Raw genomic sequence first — 20333 nt, 5'->3', positions numbered from 1 at the left:
AAAAAATGTATATTTTCGTATTGTTGTATAACCTGACCTAAGAGAGAATATGTATCCGGCAAGGCTGATTATGTGTCATAGTAGCCCGATGGCATGGGATTGTGCGTCACAGTAGCCCGATGGCATGGGATTGTGTGTCACAGTAGCCCCATGGCATGGGATTGTGAGTCACAGTAGCCCGTTGGCATGGGATTGTGTGTCACAGTAGCCCGATGGCATGGGATTGTGCGTCACAGTAGCCCGATGGCATGGGATTGTGTGTCACAGTAGCCCGATGGCATGGGATTGTGTGTCAAAGTAGCCCGATGGCATGGGATTGTGTGTCACAGTAGCCCGATGGCATGGGATTGTGTGTCAAAGTAGCCCGATGGCATGGGATCGTGTGTCACAGTAGCCCGATGGCATGGGATTGTGTGTCAAAGTAGCCCGATGGCATGGGATCGTGTGTCACAGTAGCCCGATGGCATGGGATTGTGTGTCACAGTGGCCCGATGGATATGGCAAGGAGAGTTCCTCATGTTTTGAGTCACTGGTTTGCTATTCCAGACTTGAGGTTTACACGCTGTCGTGAATTAGCTGGAACATTGCTGAATGAGGTGTACAAGAGTATATATATTCAATCACCTAAGGGAGAATCGGCTGGCCACAATGTGACCGGCATGGCCAGTGTGGCACAGTTGACCACTTGTTCGCCTGTTCCAGGCTCGATTTCATACAGCCGCCGTGATTTATCTGAAATAGGACTAACTGCAAAGTGCAATACAGTAGAACACGGATATAACAAACTACAGGGGACCAGAGAAATCAGTTCGTTATATCCGTTGTTCGTTATACACGTTTTCGCTCGGAAACGTCCGCCATCTTGGATAAGACAAAAAACAATACACGTAATTGCAGCATCATTGATTTGTATTAGCAGTGATCATTCAATTAATAACAATTTAATAACATTCATTTAATAACATTAAATTCATAACATTTTCCGAAGATTGTTATCAAATACATGTAGAAAATGTAAACATATTTATCATTTCACGATTTACATACGAGATGTGTAGTCGGTGATTCAATAACCCGTGTGATTCCGGGTTAGAACTGATCCCCATAAACCTATCCTGGTCGTGCGAGGCGCCTTAGTGGATCGGGTGGTCAGGTTCCGTGACTTCATTGATTGCTTGTCACTGTATCTCAATCACTTGGATAGTTGCTTACGATATCAATCACCGGAATGTCTGGTTCCATCCTCGATAACTTCCAGGCCGCCGGACCGCCTCCGTGGTCTAGTGGTAGAGCTTCCGCCTGGAGAGCGGAAGGTCCGGGGTTCGATGCCCGGCCGCGTCATACCAAAAGACGTTAAAAGATGGTACTTACCCTGTCTGTCTGTCGGCAAAAAGGGGCTAAAACAAGGCCTGGTCGGCTCGGAGTCAGAATACTGGGCATTCATGTTAAACTGTGGTATGTTATCTTATAATAATTAAATTTTCGTTGTGTTCATGGAAATTCCTGCATTCTGATTAGCTGAATTGGTCACGTGTTATTGCATTCATTTCCCAATGAATGTAAAAAATTAAGCCACGCCCACCGCTGCGCACTACTTTTATTACTGCGGAATGTCGGGGAATCCCAATATTACAGTCGAGGGAATTCCCTTTCTGCTCACGTGTATCGTCATGCACAGGACATTTAGCGACTTTCATGCATATTCATTGTCCAATCTACCCTTTGAAACCGAAGGCCGAGAATGAATGAAACAGCAAACGTGCAGGCTCGCTCACCAGTTTTTTTTCCCGCTCGCCTCGGTTCAACTTTCATGTCTTCGCGTTTCATTTCTAACTAGCATTTCTCCAACTGTTTTACCGTAATCAGAGACGTAATGTTTGAATCACGCAGTAAATGACCATGTTATTTGAAACAGCCGTCTTCTCTCGGACATATTTCTTCCGGTTCGTTACAGTCTGACTGTTGCAAGTCTTTTCGCCTCTTGCCTTAATTGACAGGTCAAATGAACATTGTTTTAATCCCACTCTCCGTTGATTGGCTACTGACTGTGTAGGCGTGTCAAGTTATGTGCATAAATTAAACGATCACCTGATTCATGTCACGCCACTTTATGTATTCCTACACCTGTAATGTTCATCAATGCCGTCATTTTTGTCTGTTTTGATATATGCAACTGTTTGGGGTTAAACTATTGTAGATAAAACATGTTTTACGTTGTCGAATTTAATTATAAGCATTGACTGTGTATTTTTTTCGGTTCATTGAGGTATGAATCGAAAAACCGATGTGCAAACTTTTGTAAGAATCCGCTACGCTACGCGGATTCATACAGTTTGCACATCGGTTTTTCGATTCATACCTCAATGAACCGAAAAAAATACAGTCAATCCTTAAATAAAATAAAATTGGCATCAATCCGGACGAGCACAAGCAGCCCCCCCCGTGACAAAGACTGTTTTCTTATCAGCAGGAACTTGATACAACACACTTGGAAACAAAACAGCGATGTCAGATAAAAGTCAAATGAACACGTGGAGAAAAAGGTGACAAAAAGTAGCATGTCAAAGAAGTTTACATAGTTTCAGATGACATTAATACTGTTGAAATCTGCAATCACACGATTCCAGGACTTATAATCTCAAATGTCTGAACATTTGTTTTTGGGAAGTCAGGACATGACAATACCATGAGGTTTTCTGGCTTTGATTTTAGAGACACTTTCAACGTATCCCCACTTATCTCGCGACTGGCGTTGATCGAAGTATTTAATATCTAGTTTATATACCGGCTTCATAACAGGTTATCAATAGATTATTAACACCTTCTAGATTAAGGGTATAATAAAAATAGGCTATTTGATAAATATTTATATGAGAGCAATGTCCAGTCGTCGGCAGTATTACAGCTATATCAATGCAGATTGCCTTGGTCAACAATATTACATTTAGGTCATGACAATCTGCCTTAGTCAGTTATATAAAGGCAGCCTGCAGTAGTCAACACTATCACAGTTATATAAAGGCAGCCTGCAGTAGTCTACAATATCACAGTTATATAAAGGCAGCCTGCAGTAGTCAACAATATCACAGTTATATAAAGGCAGCATGCAGTAGTCAACAATATCACAGTTATATAAAGGCAGCCTGCAGTAGTCAACAATGTCACACTTATATAAAGGCAGCCTGCAGTAGTCTACAATATCACAGTTATATAAAGGCAGCCTGCAGTAGTCAACAACGTCACACTTATATGAAGGCAGCCTGCAGTAGTCAACAATAACACAGTTATATAAAGGCAGCCTGCAGTAGTCAACAATATCACAGTTATATGAAGGCAGCCTGCAGTGGTCTACAATATCACAGTTATATGAAGGCAGCCTGCAGTAGTCAACAATGTCACAGTTATATATAGGCAGCCTGCAGTAGTCAACAATATCTCAGTTATATAAAGGCACCCTGCAGTGGTCTACAATATCACAGTTATATAAAGGCAGCCTGCAGTAGTCTACAATATCACAGTTATAAAAAGGCAGCTTGCATTAGTCAGCAATGTCACAGTTATATAAAGACAGCCTGTAGTAGTCAACAATGTCACAGTTATATAGAGGCAGCCTGCAGTAGTCTACAATATCACAGTTACATAAAGGCAGCCTGCAGTAGTCAACAATAACACAGTTATATAAAGGCAGCCTGCAGTAGTCACAATGTACAGTTATAAAAAGGCAGCTTGCATTAGTCAGCAATATCACAGTTATATAAAGGCAGCCTGCAGTAGTCAACACTATCACAGTTATATGAAGGCAGCCTGCAGTAGTCAACAATATCACAGTTATATAAAGGCAGCCTGCAGTGGTCAACAATATCACAGTTATATAAAGGCAGCCTGCAGTAGTCAACAATGTCACACTTATATAAAGACAGCTTGCATTAGTCAGCAATATCACAGTTATATAAAGGCAGCCTGCAGTAGTGTACAATGTCACAGTTATATAAAGGCAGCCTGCAGTAGTCAACAATATCACAGTTAAATAAAGGCAGCCTGCAGTAGTCAACAATGTCACACTTATATAAAGACAGCTTGCATTAGTCAGCAATATCACAGTTATATAAAGGCAGCCTGCAGTAGTCTACAATGTCACAGTTATATAAAGGCAGCCTGCAGTAGTCTACAATGTCACAGTTATATAAAGGCAGCCTGCAGTAGTCAACAATATCACAGTTATATAAAGGCAGCCTGCAGTAGTCAACAATGTCACACTTATATAAAGACAGCCTGCAGTAGTCAGCAATATCACACTTATATAAAGGCAGCCTGCAGTAGTCTACAATGTCACAGTTATATAAAGGCAGCCTGCAGTAGTCAACAATATCACAGTTATATAAAGGCAGCCTGCAGTAGTCAACAATGTCACAGTTATATAAAGGCAGCCTGCAGTAGTCAACAATGTCACAGTTATATAAAGGCAGCCTGCAGTAGTCTACAATATCACAGTTATATGAAGGCAGCCTGCAGTAGTCAACAATGTCACAGGTATATAAAGGCAGCCTGCAGTAGTCAACAATGTCACAGTTATATAAAGACAGCCTGCAGTAGTCAACAATGTCACACTTATATATAGGCAGCCTGCAGTAGTCAACAATTTCACACTTATATAAAGGCAGCATGCAGTAGTCAACAATGTACAGTTATATATAGGCAGCCTGCAGTGGTCTACAATATCACAGTTATATAAAGGCAGCCTGCAGTAGTCAACAATGTCACAGTTATAAAAAGGCAGCCAGCAGTAGTCTACAATATCACACTTATATAAAGGCAGCATGCAGTAGTCAACAATGTACAGTTATATATAGGCAGCCTGCAGTGGTCTACAATATCACAGTTATATAAAGGCAGCCTGCAGTAGTCAACAATGTCACAGTTATATATAGGCAGCCTGCAGTAGTCAACAATGTCACAGTTATATAAAGGCAGCATGCAGTAGTCAACAATATCACACTTATATAAAGGCAGCATGCAGTAGTCTACAATGTACAGTTATATATAGACAGCCTGCAGTAGTCTACAATATCACAGTTATATAAAGGCAGCATGCAGTAGTCAACACTATCACACTTATATAAAGACAGCCTGCAGTAGTCAACAATGTACAGTTATATATAGGCAGCCTGCAGTGGTCTACAATATCACAGTTATATAAAGGCAGCATGCAGTAGTCTACAATATCACACTTATATAAAGGCAGCATGCAGTAGTCTACAATGTACAGTTATATATAGGCAGCCTGCAGTAGTCTACAATATCACAGTTATATAAAGGCAGCCTGCAGTAGTCAACACTATCACACTTATATAAAGGCAGCATGCAGTAGTCAACAATGTACAGTTATATATAGGCAGCCTGCAGTGGTCTACAATATCACAGTTATATAAAGGCAGCCTGCAGTAGTCAACAATGTCACAGTTATATATAGGCAGCCTGCAGTAGTCAACAATGTCACAGTTATATAAAGGCAGCATGCAGTAGTCTACAATGTCACACTTATATAAAGGCAGCATGCAGTAGTCAACAATGTACAGTTATATATAGGCAGCCTGCAGTGGTCAACAATGTCACAGGTATATAAAGGCAGCCTGCAGTAGTCAACAATGTCACAGTTATATAAAGACAGCCTGCAGTAGTCAACAATGTCACACTTATATAAAGACAGCCTGCAGTAGTCAACAATGTCACAGGTATATAAAGGCAGCATGCAGTAGTCTACAATGTACAGTTATATATAGGCAGCCTGCAGTAGTCAACACTATCACACTTATATAAAGGCAGCCTGCAGTAGTCAACAATATCACAGTTATATAAAGGCAGCCTGCAGTAGTCAACACTATCACAGTTATATAGAGGCAGCCTGCAGTAGTCTACAATTTCACACTTATATAAAGGCAGCCTGCAGTAGTCAACAATGTCACAGTTATATAAAGGCAGTCTGCAGTAGTCAACAATGTACAGTTATATATAGGCAGCCTGCAGTAGTCAACAATATCACACTTATATAAAGGCAGCCTGCAGTAGTCAACAATGTACAGTTATATATAGGCAGCCTGCAGTAGTCAACAATGTCACAGTTATATAAAGGCAGCCTGCAGTGGTCTACAATATCACAGTTATATAAAGGCAGCCTGCAGTAGTCAACAATGTCACAGTTATAAAAAGGCAGCCAGCAGTAGTCTACAATATCACACTTATATAAAGGCAGCATGCAGTAGTCAACAATGTACAGTTATATATAGGCAGCCTGCAGTAGTCTACAATATCACAGTTATATAAAGGCAGCCTGCAGTTGTCAACGATGTCACAGTTATATATAGGCAGCCTGCAGTAGTCAACACTATCACACTTATATAAAGACAGCCTGCAGTAGTCAACAATGTCACAGGTATATAAAGGCAGCCTGCAGTAGTCAACACTATCACAGTTATATATAGGCAGCCTGCAGTAGTCAACACTATCACACTTATATAAAGGCAGCCTGCAGTAGTCAACAATATCACAGTTATATAAAGGCAGCCTGCAGTAGTCAACACTATCACAGTTATATAGAGGCAGCCTGCAGTAGTCTACAATTTCACACTTATATAAAGGCAGCATGCAGTAGTCAACAATGTCACAGTTATATATAGGCAGTCTGCAGTAGTCAACAATGTACAGTTATATATAGGCAGCCTGCAGTAGTCAACAATGTCACAGTTATATAAAGGCAGCCTGCAGTAGTCAACAATGTCACAGTTATATAAAGACAGCCTGCAGTAGTCAACAATGTCACAGTTATAAAAAGGCAGCCAGCAGTAGTCTACAATATCACACTTATATAAAGGCAGCCTGCAGTAGTCAACAATGTACAGTTTTATATAGGCAGCCTGCAGTAGTCAACAATGTCACAGGTATATAAAGGCAGCCTGCAGTAGTCAACACTATCACAGTTATATATAGGCAGCCTGCAGTAGTCAACACTATCACACTTATATAAAGGCAGCCTGCAGTAGTCAACAATGTCACAGTTATATAAAGGTATGCCTGCAGTAGTCTTCGCCATCACAGGTATATAAAGGCAGCATGCAGTAGTCAACAATGTACAGTTACATAAAGGCAGCCTGCAGTAGTGTACACTATCACAGTTATATAAAGGCAGCCTGTCGGAGCAGTTTTATTGAAATGAACAAATGTGCTTCCTTTGGCAGAGTCCCAGAGTTACTCCTCTGATCAAAATAAACAGGCTTAGATTTACATGCGGCTGGTCCACCATTAAAAAGCCGACAGGAGACGTGTATATTAGCTTTCATTAGGTCTATGCATGTTGGCGTTAAATTTCTAAGATTTTGATCCTATCAACTACCATCACATCCTGGTATATGTCTACACGAACACGTGTGATGGGCCTCGTGTAGGCTGACACACTATATTCACGGAGCAAGTTGACTTTAGCAATACCCTGCTTCAAACGCATTATAGACTTCAGGAATGTTCACTACTTGGGTACCAAGCGAGCACATATCGACTGGTTTGGCAAAGATATTGGAATATTCAGATGTCGGTTTAGACAGGTCCTGCTGTAATGAGTATGGTTTATACCGCTTTTAGCAATATCCCAGCAATATCACCCGTGGGGAATCGAACCCGTGCCTTCGGAGTGACGGGCGAACGCTTTACCCACTAGGCTACCCTTCCGGCCGGGTCATGATGTTGTAGACATGAAAACTGGTACAACGTAAACATATTTTAGGCCTTTTATCAATGAAAAACATATACATACATGTTTTTTTATCGTTCTGCACTGCGGCGTTCCTCAAACTTTACAGAGTACAATGCCTTCTGTAAAACTTGTGAAATCAATGCGATGTCAGTATAATTTTAAATCAATGTTATGCCACTATGAATGAAAGTCTGCAGCTACTGAAGATTGAGATTATGCTAATTATCAGTGAAAATCTATGTAGCGCCAGTTATGACTCCGGGAGTTTAAGAAGGCGAATCCAGCTATTGTCATCCTGAGCATCGGTCTAAGTAATTTGGATACGATGACATGCATCAACCAAACCACAGAGTCTGTCCACCGGATCCCGTTTGGCGCCTCTTACGACAAGCATGGTTTGCTGAAGACCACGTATAACCCGGCCATTCACAGGTCGCATACGTTTGTCTGTTTCAGTGGGATAGGGGTGTGTGGTGTGGGTGTGGGTGTGGGTGTGGGTGTGTGTGTGTGTGGGGGGGGGGGTGTGGGGGGGGGGGGGGGGGGGTGTGTGTGGGGGTGGGGTGGGGGGGTGGGGGGGTGGGGGGTGGGTGGTCTGGATATTTAGAAAGATGTTATACAAAACAATGGAAAAGTATAATTTTACCTCGGGTTTTACCAAAACGTGACAGAAACATATTTCGTCACAAAGCAAAAATGTGTGCTAATATGTATTAATATGCACAGATATTCATAAATGTTTCTATTGCGCTTGAAAACCTAGAGCTAGACAGGCCGTTGTGACACAGACACATATATCCACGCAGGGATCCAGGATGTGTCCTTTAACGTGGATCTATAAGTGTCGTCAACACCAGACGCATGCATGGAGAACAATCAGTGACAACAATAGAAAAGTTAAAAGTCTTTTGGAAACTCCTATTAAGTTGCTACTAAATTGCACGTTATTAATTGCTAATAATGTCCGCATAAAAGATTATTACTTGTATATTATTGGATACCACTATCTGCCTGTGCCAGCTAAAGTGGACAGATAAAAGTTTGTTCTTGTGAGTTATTGTGGTTTTCTAATTCAAATTTCCACCCAAATGTCAGTTTATGATTAGAGGTCCCGAATTAAACAGATGTTGCCACGCATATAATTTCTTTGTGTTATAAAAGAGCATTTTTCTAATTTAATATCATATTCAAATGTGGTTTATGAGTTCAGGTCCATGATGGGACAAAGGAAATTGAATTATGGTGAGATGAGGTGAGGTGAGGTGAGGTGAGGTGAAATTGGGTCCAAGTCGAGTCCAGGATTATTGGACGTCCAAGCGACATGCATGCACGTGTGTGTGTGTGTGTGTGTGTGTGTGTGTGTGTGTGTGTGTGTGTGTGTGTGTGTGTGTGTGTGTGTGTGTGTGTGTGTGTGTGTGTGTGTGTGTGTGTGTGTGTGAGAGAGAGAGAGAGAGAGAGAGAGAGAGAGAGAGAGAGAGAGAGAGAGAGAGAGAGAGAGAGAGAGAGAGAGAGAGAGAGAGAGAGAGAGAGAGAGAGAGAGAGAGAGAGAGAGAGAGAGAGAGAGAGAGAGAGAATGTGTGTGTGTGTGCGCGTGGCTGCTTGTACTAGTTCGGATTGACGCCGATTTATGGTGCAAGCAAACTTAGATACCATGCCGCAGTTTAACACGAACACACCACTCAGACACAGTATACTGACTCCGAGCTGACAAGTCCTTGTTTTAGCCCCTTAATGCCGTGCTCCAGACAGGGTAACAACAAGTACCGTCTTTTAACGTCTTTTGGTCTGACGCGGCCGGGCATCGAACCCTCGACCTGCCGCTCTCCGGGCGGACGCTCTGCCACTAGACCACGGAGGCGGTCAAATTAAATTATTAATTTGTATACCGGACTTTCCGTTTTCTCAAATGCTCTTAGGTCATGGTAGATATCTTAGATCTCTCAGCTCCCTGGGGAGTCAACATTCGCATTACCATCTCTTCCTACCAGGTACCCATTCACTGCTGGGTAAACAGAGACATGTTTCTACCTCAAGGAGAAACCACAGATGTGCTTCAGTGTGGGGCAGGAATCAAGCTTCCAAACGCGGTCACCCATCCATCTACTCTCCGCGGCCAACGTTGCTTGACTTCATCTGATTTGTGACCAGTATTCTGTACATAGGACCATAAGCTGCTTTTCTAATACATTGTAATTTGTATTCAGTTTTTGTGAATGTTTTTCACAGAAAGTTTTTAAAATAAACTCAATTAGTGATTTCTAGTGTCATATCCTGCCATAATAACATTTTCCAAGATGAAGAAAAAATCTTCAAGTACAGGTATTGCATCAATAGTATGATGTTTCCCGCATCTTTCGATGCCTTATTGAGAAGCAGGGTTTGAATGAACAAAATACAGTTGACTGTTTGCACTGACAAACGCCGTTGGTATTTAAGTGTTGAGCTTGTATTAGAAAATAGTTTAAAAAAGTTTGCCTCCCGGTCCGAATGGAAACTTAACCGTCCTCTGGGAACCTAAACATTAAGTCATCTCTACTTCCTTGTCCAACACCATCACTCCATCATCAGAGTGCATGGTCAGCATCAGCAACCTAACAGTAGATTCCACCGTTTGAAATACAAATTCAATCTCTGATAACAGCATCACTCCGCTCATGAAACCAACTTAGGCGGTGGGGGTATCCTAGTGGTTAAAGCGTTAGCTCGTCAAACGAAGGTCCAGGTTCGATTCCTCCAAAGTGCGAAGCCCATGACAGATATCCCCTGCCGTGATGTTGTTGGAATATTGCTAACGCACCTACTCACTATAAAATCAGCAGCCACGAAATGAAATTTATCATCCAAAAACTGGCTCCCACAGGAGACATCGCTTGGGTGAGATCAGGCGATATCTACACTGTAGATATCGCTGCAATGAAATTGCATCACAATGCTTTGGAGACCATTGTGATGTCATTGGTCACCATGACATCACAATCAAATGACATCACTAATTGCTCTGCAACTGAAGCTGTTAGTAGTACTTTTTACACTTAAGACACTGCTTATTACTGTCTACAAACTGAAAAAGTTGGAAGAATGATGTTGGATGATAAATAAAATCTCACCCTCGTGTCTTTTGATATCAAATATCTCAACACTCGTTGAGAAAAGTGGAAAAAATCCTCGGCAAGCCTCGGAATTTTCCCACTTTTATCAACTTGTGTTGATATATTTGATATCAAAAGACACGAGGGTGAGATTCTCTATGTACATAAACATGTGAAATATAATTATTATTTTCAATTCATCCAATATTTCATGACCTGCCCGATTCTTAAGCCCGATGCACCGAGTACGTGCAGGCATATTTAATGACCATTATATGCATGGCTGCCGACGACATATTGACAATACATGATTAAAGCACCTGGTTAGGAACCTTTCAGACGCAGCTTTCTGTCCATTGGGAAGTTTCCCAAGTGGAACCAGTAAAATCCTTCACAAATATCTCTCATCAATAATTCACTACGTGTTGTCGATGCTTTTACAGCGTGTTGGTAGTGCCACTCCAACGAGTAACGCTTATGAACAATAAGAATAGGCCTGTCTGACTTGTTATGTGGAATGTGATTACGAGTGGGAGCTGGCCACTCCACTGCACTTATACCGTGGATTTTAATATTCCCCTTGATCAAGTTTGGTCATGGAGGGACCGTGTTTAGACACCACCGCACACTGTTAATTTCATATTATAAGTTAAATATTGTGCAAATCGAGTTGTGAAAGCTGTTTAATATTTTCCATGATCCATGTTTTTAAAAAAATATTATGCAATCATTTGTTCGTTCGTGAATTGTTGTGTGTGTGTGTGTGTGTGTGTGTGTGTGTGTGTGTGTGTGTGTGTGTGTGTGTGTGTGTGTGTGTGTGTGTGTGTGTGTGTGTGTGTGTGTGTGTGTGTGTGTGTGTGTGTGCGCCATTGTTTTCGTTCGTTATTTCATTTTTGACTGAAACCGCTTGTCGTACGAGTAAGGGGCGACTAACAGGATCGGGTAGTCAGGCTCGCTGACTTTGTTGATACATGTCATCGTATCCCAATTGTGTGGATCGATGCTCATGATGTCAACCAATGGATCGTCTGGTCCAACAACAAACAAACAAACAAACATTATACTATAAACTTAAAAAAGGTTAAGCACCTCTTCATATATATTTTCATATAGATTAGCCAGTTTTAAGAATCGAGTCTCATTATCTAATGATATATTCTTGTACTGTTTCATGGCATTAGTTATTTGACTACCCTTACCTTATCATGCCGAAAACCTGGTTCCATTCCCCTCATGGGTACAATGTGCAAAGCCCACCTCTGTAGTCGCTCGCAGTGATATTGCTAGAATACTTCTAAAAGTGGCTTTACATCAAACTCAGTCACTCTTTGCATCATAGTAAGTGACTCCGACCATCTGATAGAACACGGAAACCTCTAGTGCCAACTGTTCTTGGTATCGATGGTACCATAACCATTTATCAAAATGAAATCAATATCACAATGTAGATATCTAAAGGCGTACAGGTGAGATCGTGATATGTTAAAACATAGAGGGGATGATACCTTGCAATGTCCCAGGTGTACATGATTCTTCCAATCTACATTATAGACAACAATGATTATTCTTGTCCTGAAACTATAAAACCATATATTGTGCGTAATCACAGTATTGAAAAACAAATTAAATACAGCTATACTTCTATCATAGATTTATCCTTATATCATCCACACCCTAAACAGTCAAATCAAAAGTGCCAATCCTTCTTGCTGTATTCCTATGCAAGATGGAAGAACATAAGAATATTTCATCACGAATAATTGTATATTACAGTCATTCAAAGGAAACATAGGCTCTCCTGATATATCACTTACATGTGATACACAATCACCAAGCCTTGTATGCACGACTTAGTCTGATCGTGCCGACCGGGAAGTCGACAACCCGACCTGCAGACAAGTCCTACACATTCACGACGTTGAAATGCCACAGCCCAGAGGTACATGGTAGCTATTACTCTGTTACAGCACATGTTTCCGCCATTCAGCGTGTGCTGCAACAGAAACGACCTGGCGACGTGGGTGAAAACTCGATTTCATCATCTCCGTCCGTCTTGGAAGCGGAGCTTCAGAACATATGACAGCCTTAATTTGTCCATCTTCGATTACCCAGTGCAATATACTTCCACTCCAATTATGATAAATACCACAGAACCTTTGGCTTCCAAAACTTCCTTAAGATCCCTGTTCTCGTTGCGAGACTCTTAAATCAATCAAATACCTCCAATGAGCGACAGAAAGTAATAGCGGGACAGCGATTGCAACGCCACTTCCGAAACGAACCTACCCGTATAGTGGCGAATGGGTCCAGGGTATTAATCGTAATAGAAAGGGATATAAAACCCTGGATGATCGAAGATGTCATTTTGCCCACGTATGCTTGATTCTATTTATGTCATGTGCTTTGTTTATATCATTTCTTCAATAATACTAATGTACAAAACTAGCGGGCAAAAGAAAGTTTACACCCATGTTTGATGGTGGTGTTACGTGTGGTATGAACGGCAGGGGTTCCCGCTAATACCACAAATAATAATTACAAGAATCACACAACAATCTCTGAAGTTTAAAGCTAGATTTAATAATTAAAACAAAGATAAGTATATAACAATTCTCAGTTACTGGGCAAGACACTCATACACATCTATTTAGGCAAAGCAATATGGCAAATGTGCAATATAGATAATAGTCACCTCAGATTTCGTGACATCACATTCCCAATGAATTCCATCTCACATTGTTCCAAACTTATATATCACAGTTCACAGGATAACTGGGTAACAACAGTTTCCTCCTTCGAAACGTCGACATGACCTTCTAACTTTGTCTCCGGACATAACGCCGGACTGAACTGCCCTCGTTCAGTTAAACCATATTTCTCCCTCTCCAATTCTTTTTCCTTCCCCCTTTCTGTTCGATTACTTTCCCTCATATAGTAAACAAATTTCAAAGTAAGCTATCTACTTGAGCACACAGAAGTAAAACAAACAAGAAATTGTTATTCGATGGAGATGTATTTCATACCGGTGTCATAGTTTTTGTCCTTAGGTTTGCTGAGTTTCGGCGACTGTTTTCAGCCTAGTAACGTTAATGCTAATGTTTGTAATCATCTCGTCAAATATGAGATCATCGAACCATGTCGAATTATCCGTAGTTTGGGTATTTAAAGTCCGAGTTTTCGTATGCAGATCAAGGCTTGTCCAATATGGTCAAGATGATGAATGAAGGGACATACCTTAGATCAGCCAATCAGATAACGGGTTACAGCAATGACGCATTATGCATTAGTCTGATGTTTTGAGTGAGTGAGTTTTGGTTTTAACGCCGCTTTTAACAAAATGCCAGTGATATTCGGGCGTTTCAGCTTAATGTGGGTGGAAAGCCCGAAGTGATGCAGGTCTTAGACGTTTACCACTTCGGTGAAACCCACGAGCACGGATAAGGTGCTGACAAGCCTAGAAACATGATCGAGGAGAACCGGGATTCGAACCCACAAACAGAGGTTTCTGGCGTGCCCAAGGGACGCAACTCTGCACAGCGAATAGCGGCGCCTTAGACGACTGGGCCATCCGTGCCCCCTGATGTTTTGAAAACATATACGGGGCGGTCGGGTAGCCTAGTGGTTAAGGCGTAAGCTCGTCACGCCGAAGACCCGGGTTCGATTCCCGACATGGGTACAATGTGTGAAGCCCATTTCTGGTGTCCCCCGCCGTGATATTGCTGGAATATTGCTAAAAGCGGCGTAAAACCATACTCACTCACTCACTGAAAACATATACACTATGTAATATGTAACTCCTCGGGACTAAGGGAACTGTGTCGGGTTGTCAAATGTTCGAGACAAGCAGAGAGATGAAACAAGAACATGGTACCGTCGGGTATTCTACCGGAATCATGATATCACATCGTCTTAATGGTATATTGAATTTATGAAGTTCGAGTTAACGAGGTTTTACTGTAACAAGGACACTTAACAAATAAATGACATCTGGGTTTTATTAAAAGATGGCGAATGGCGGCCATATTGGATTTTTCACTTGTAGCAGCACGTGATAGTCATTTTATCCCTCGCTCTTCAGATGCAAAACAATGTGTTTCAGAACGACGTTTACAAACTGAACAACCTTATTGAAACCGATGACGTGTTTCCAGAAAAATAGCCCATTGTGGAAAACAAGGCGCCATAAACAGTAGACGCCCGAGACTGGACATGGACAGGTGGTAGTCATATCGGAACTCGGCTTCGCTTTGATTTCGGGACGGAACAAAGCCACATGGATCTGGTATGGTGACTAATACTTGAAACCTTGTTATACTGGGCCATGTTTGTCCGGTAACTCTTTTAGGCTGCACCCCGTTTGTCCGAAAACCTTGTTATTCTGGACACTGTTTGTCCGAAAACCTTGTTAGGCTGCACCCCGTTGGTCCGGGAATCCTTCTAGCCTGGACCTCGTCTATCCGTAACCATATTGGGCTGAACCCCGTAGGTCCGGAAACCCAGCAAGACTGGACGCCATTTGTCCGGACACCCTGTTATACTGGACCACGGAAACCCTGTTAGGCCGGACCCGTTTTTGTTGTTTTCAGGAAACCCCATATTCCGAACGATTACTGTTTGGAACGTATGTGAACATAATTCTGCAATAATGATTTCCTAATACATACGATTTCAGTGAGAAAAGCACCGCACGTATAAACAAAGGTTGAACAGAGCTAAGTTTCTTCTTCAGAGTTTTGTATTTAAACATACCTAATCTCTATCACGTACGTTCTTGGTGCCTCCCAGGTTAGACGCCAGGAGCCAGAACTTGCATAAAATGAAATATTCAAAATAATTAAAATCCCCGGAGATACTGATGATATAGAACGTGTGCGGCAGCCCTTCTTGAAAACACATCAACATGACGTGGAAGCATCTAGTGGAAAGATTCTGGCTCTTATCACTGAAGGAGGGGGCTGTTGGCTCGGATGTCAGGTAGGTTAAGGTAGGATGGGATTAGCAATGAGGCCGTGAAGGAGTAGGTGAGTGAGTGGTTGGCATGTCTGTTCTACTGTTGATTATTTTCTGTGTTACGAGCAAATGCTTTAGCACCTAAACTATCCCATACTGAATGACGATTGTTCACTGTATGTTCGTGAGGTAGGTTAAACGCTTCCAACAGTATTTCATTTATATCTCGGCGTTCAAGCTCCATGAGGGGCGAAAGAATGACGCCTTGAAAATATTTGGATAGGGTAAGTGCACAGTATTTGAATAGAATTTGAGCTATATCACATATGTTACTTACGGCACTCCGGTCAGGAGTGAGTGAGTGAGTGAGTGAGTGAGTGAGTAAGTGAGTGAGTGAGTGAGTGAGTGAGTGAGTGAGTGAGTGAGTGGGTGGGTGGGTGGGTGGGTGGGTGAGTGAGTGAGTGAGTGAGTGAGTGAGTGAGTGAGTGAGTGAGTGGGTGGGGTGGTGAGTGAGTGAGTGAGTGAGTGAGTGAGTGGGTGGGTGAGTCGGTGAGTTGGTGGGTAAGTTGTGTTTAACGCCGTTTTCAAGGGTATTCAACTTATATCAGGTCGTGTCATCTTGACGTGAGAGGAAAGCCCGAAGTGGTCGTGTCATCTTGACGTGAGAGGAAAGCCCGAAGTGGTCGTGTCATCTTGACGCGAGAGGAAAGCCCGAAGTGGTCGTGTCATCTTGACGTGAGAGGAAAGCCCGAAGTGGTCGTGTTATCTTGACGTGAGAGGAAAGCCCGAAGTGGTCGTGTCATCTTGACGTGAGAGGAAAGCCCGAAGTGATGCAGGCCTCAGACGTTTACCACTTCGGTGAAACTCACGAGCACGGGCCTGGTGCTGACAAACCTAGAAACATATTCGGGCTGAACGGGATTCGAACCCACAATCATAGGTTTCTGGCGTGCCCAAATGACGCAACTCTGCACAGCGAATGGCGGCGCCTCAGACGACTTGCCCACCCGTGCCCCTAGAAGCAACGACCAAGGGATCCGAGAAGATACCATCAGCCATGCAAATGGACAGCCTCGGTGGATAGAACGTCTGACCGGAGAGCGGAAGGTCACAGGTTCGACCAGCGCCGTCGTCGTACCAAATGACGTTATACTGTGTCTGAGTAGGCGGTCCATGTCAAACTGCAGCGGACTAGCTCTATAAAACCCGCAATACTCCGGACTATCAAACACACTCACACAAACAGACATGTGAATAAGTATATATAATAGGCTATGTAATATAAGTGCAATAATCTTGTACGCGCCGTTAAACCCGATTTACACAACACGCAAATAAATTGAATATTCTCAAAGTGGGAACAACGTCAATCTTATACGTAACGCCACTAAAGAAAGTCTGCATATAGGAAGGATTTATTTTGGGTAGTTCAAGTGTCTGATATTACATATGCCTTGTTCCACTTCTGTAAAGTCTTCAGGGTAATCAATACAGTCCAAACAAGCACAAGGCAAGACTGGCACATACCTGATCAGCATTCCTTCTAGTGGTCTGAAAACCACAACAAGGCTTTATGAAAAATAACCTTCTGAAAGGCTGTTGAAGACGTTCGTAGTATCTCGCTTGCCTTTATTGTCATATAGATAATTGAAACACATAATGTTAACTGGGGTAGACTTTAAGGCGTCACAAACTATCTGGCAGTATTTTACGTCACAATAGCCGTTACCGACACAGGACGAAAAACTCAGCTGCACTTATTCAGTGCTTTCGTTGAGTCCTAGAAATTTGACATACGAGAGGCTCTAATTTTCTTGGCCCACGTCCAAAATTTGTCTTTTCAGTTCACGCGATCCTCACTTACTTTACATCCGGGTAATCAGAACGCGCCTCGACGCACGTGGCTCCAGCTCGCGCTGTAAGCTAGGCCACTTTGCTCAACGCTAGAGCGGCGGTAGCACTTCTGTAATACCAGCAGAGGTGAACACACATCAGGTAAGATCATTATTGTGTATCTCTATAACAATGTTGAATATGATGATCGTGAAGATTTAGACTATGTCAACCTTGTACGAAGCCAGTACGAAGGTATGACATCAGATTTGTTAATAAAAACATATATGTACGTGTATTTTGGACGCCAGTAGCACCTGCCTTAAGCTGCACTTTTATCAAAAGGGTTTTCTGACAAGCGAAACAGTATATGTATAGTGTAATTAACTGTCCGACAGTTAGGCTTTCAGAAGGAAGTATTGAGACCACGATACCTTGGTTGTCTGTGAACCTGTTTCTATCAATATGTTAATATTCAAGTCTGGCATGGACGTAAATGTGTAAAGCGAGAGGAAGGGTTCTTGGATTTCCCCGAGTTACCGAATGGTTAATGTCAGAGGGAAAACGCTGTAGGGCAGGGCTAAAGTGTATTGAGTGCAGTGAAGAACGTATGCATGAACAGAGCCAGGCGCATACGAGACAAAGATCTAAAGATATATTAATTTAAAAAGGCGAAACCTCAATTCACTCACTACCCGCCCCGTGAAATCCGGTTAAGAATTGGTCTTCAGCAACCTATGTAGAGTTCTTCAAACAACAAAAATAGTTCTCGCCAAGAACGATGATGGTTTGTAAAACCTCCTAGAAGATCCGGGGTAGAATAGGTCTTCAGCAACCCGTAAAAGGCGACTATGCTTGTCGTAAGAGGCGACCAACTGGATCGGGTGGTCAGACTCATTCGTCATAACACGAGTTGGTCACGAATGGGTCAGACTCTCTGACTGGGTTCATGCATGTCATCGTATCCTAATTGCGAAGATGGATGCTCGTGATGTCAATCAGTGGATTGTCTGGTCCAGATTCGAATATTTACAGACCGCCGACACATAGCTGGATATATTGCTGAGTGCGGCGTTGAACGATAAACAAGACACTCGCTACCAACATGCAGACGCCCATACCAACATGTCCAGAAGAAAAAAGACGCCGCCAAGAATTACCCAAACTCTTATAGTCTCTCTTAAACCAGGATGGCTCTTACTGTTGGATTTGTCAAATTGGAATTCAAAACCAACAACACTAGAGTTAAAATTAATTCAGCGTATTGAAAAAATATAAATGTTTTGAATGTTTACAGTAGGATTAAATATCCAGATGCAGTGTATATCATTCTGTACAAGTCTTGTGGCTTACACAATTCGTGCCCTCGTATACTCGCGATCGTCAGGGGAGCGACCTTTTCACACCATGTAGAAGAGTACTACATGGAAACCAAATGACACCACAAACACGCCTCATATTACAGTTGACTTAACCAGCATTGAAATGCAAAACCTGTAAGGTTGATATCATGTTTCATGAACATATCCTGTGTCAATCATTTTTTCAACATCATGCTTATAAACTTCCTTATTTCACATTTCCGCCGTGATCCACTTACAGCAATATAATATGGGTATTTACTCTTCATCTTGATGGGCAAAGATCGAGGATTCAGTCTCCCATTTCAGCGACCACTTTCATTATCATAATTTGAGGATATAGTATATTCGCATGTGTATATCTGCGACAATCACCAAAAAACCAAAGTGCTCAAACAAGATTGAAGAGAAAAAATCTTTGAGGGTTTCATCTTAAGGGGTGAGGTGAAATGGGGTTTCAGGTAGCGATCAAGAGTATTGCTCTTATAGCGACGCGGGTGCGCCCGTGTCTACTTACCGGTTACTAGTATATGGTGCCAGCCCACTGAGATACCATGCCTCAGTCTAACATGGGTATCCCGCTCAGATACAGTATACTGTTTATATAGTCCTTGTTTTATTCTCTTATGCCGAGCGCCAGTTTGGACCCTTACTGAATTTGTCGCCTTTCATTGTGTAGTCTATGTTTTATGATGTTTTAATGAGACAGAAATGTGCATATGTTTTAGGAATATATATACGATTAACCGATGACTTAGAGGTTCTGAATAATTTCATGATTAAATACTGATGTTTAACTGTGACGCGGATTATAGGTTGGTGTAATTCCTGCAAGGCCCTAATGGTTCCAATATGGTTGCTTCATCACGTTTCATTGTTCAGTTCATAAACGGGCAATGTTGAGTTTGTGAAAAGAAAACCGCTGTTCTACCATGCCTCCCAGTGCGCAAAGAGCGCCACCTGACGAGACGCTGTGTATGACGATGTTTCAAAACAAGATCCATCTGGGGTTACAGCATAGCCAAATATTTTGCATTTGAGACAGTGATCGAAAACAGGGACAGAAAATCACTAACACAGCTTCATTTGAGTGATGTTTGCCCGAATCTAAAAAATAAGCACATGTACTGGCAGACTCGAACAGTGCCAGTTAACATAACAGATCTGTATTGTTTATGTTGATTATGTCAACAAAACTACCACACAAATATTCCTGTTTATTGGAGTTGAAAAAATGTGTAATAGTTTACAGTCTCACAGAAACTATTCAAATAACATCCTTCGTGCAATGTTAGAAAGAAAACTGTCAGAAGTACGTGTTGAAAGCCTATCAAAATACAAGCAGTTTATCTTACTTTA

The sequence above is a fragment of the Haliotis cracherodii genome, unplaced genomic scaffold (assembly GCF_022045235.1).
Source record: "Haliotis cracherodii isolate W230 unplaced genomic scaffold, xgHalCrac1.p SCAF_8, whole genome shotgun sequence".
Taxonomy (NCBI): domain Eukaryota; kingdom Metazoa; phylum Mollusca; class Gastropoda; order Lepetellida; family Haliotidae; genus Haliotis; species Haliotis cracherodii.
Note: the sequence above shows the minus strand (reverse complement) of the source record.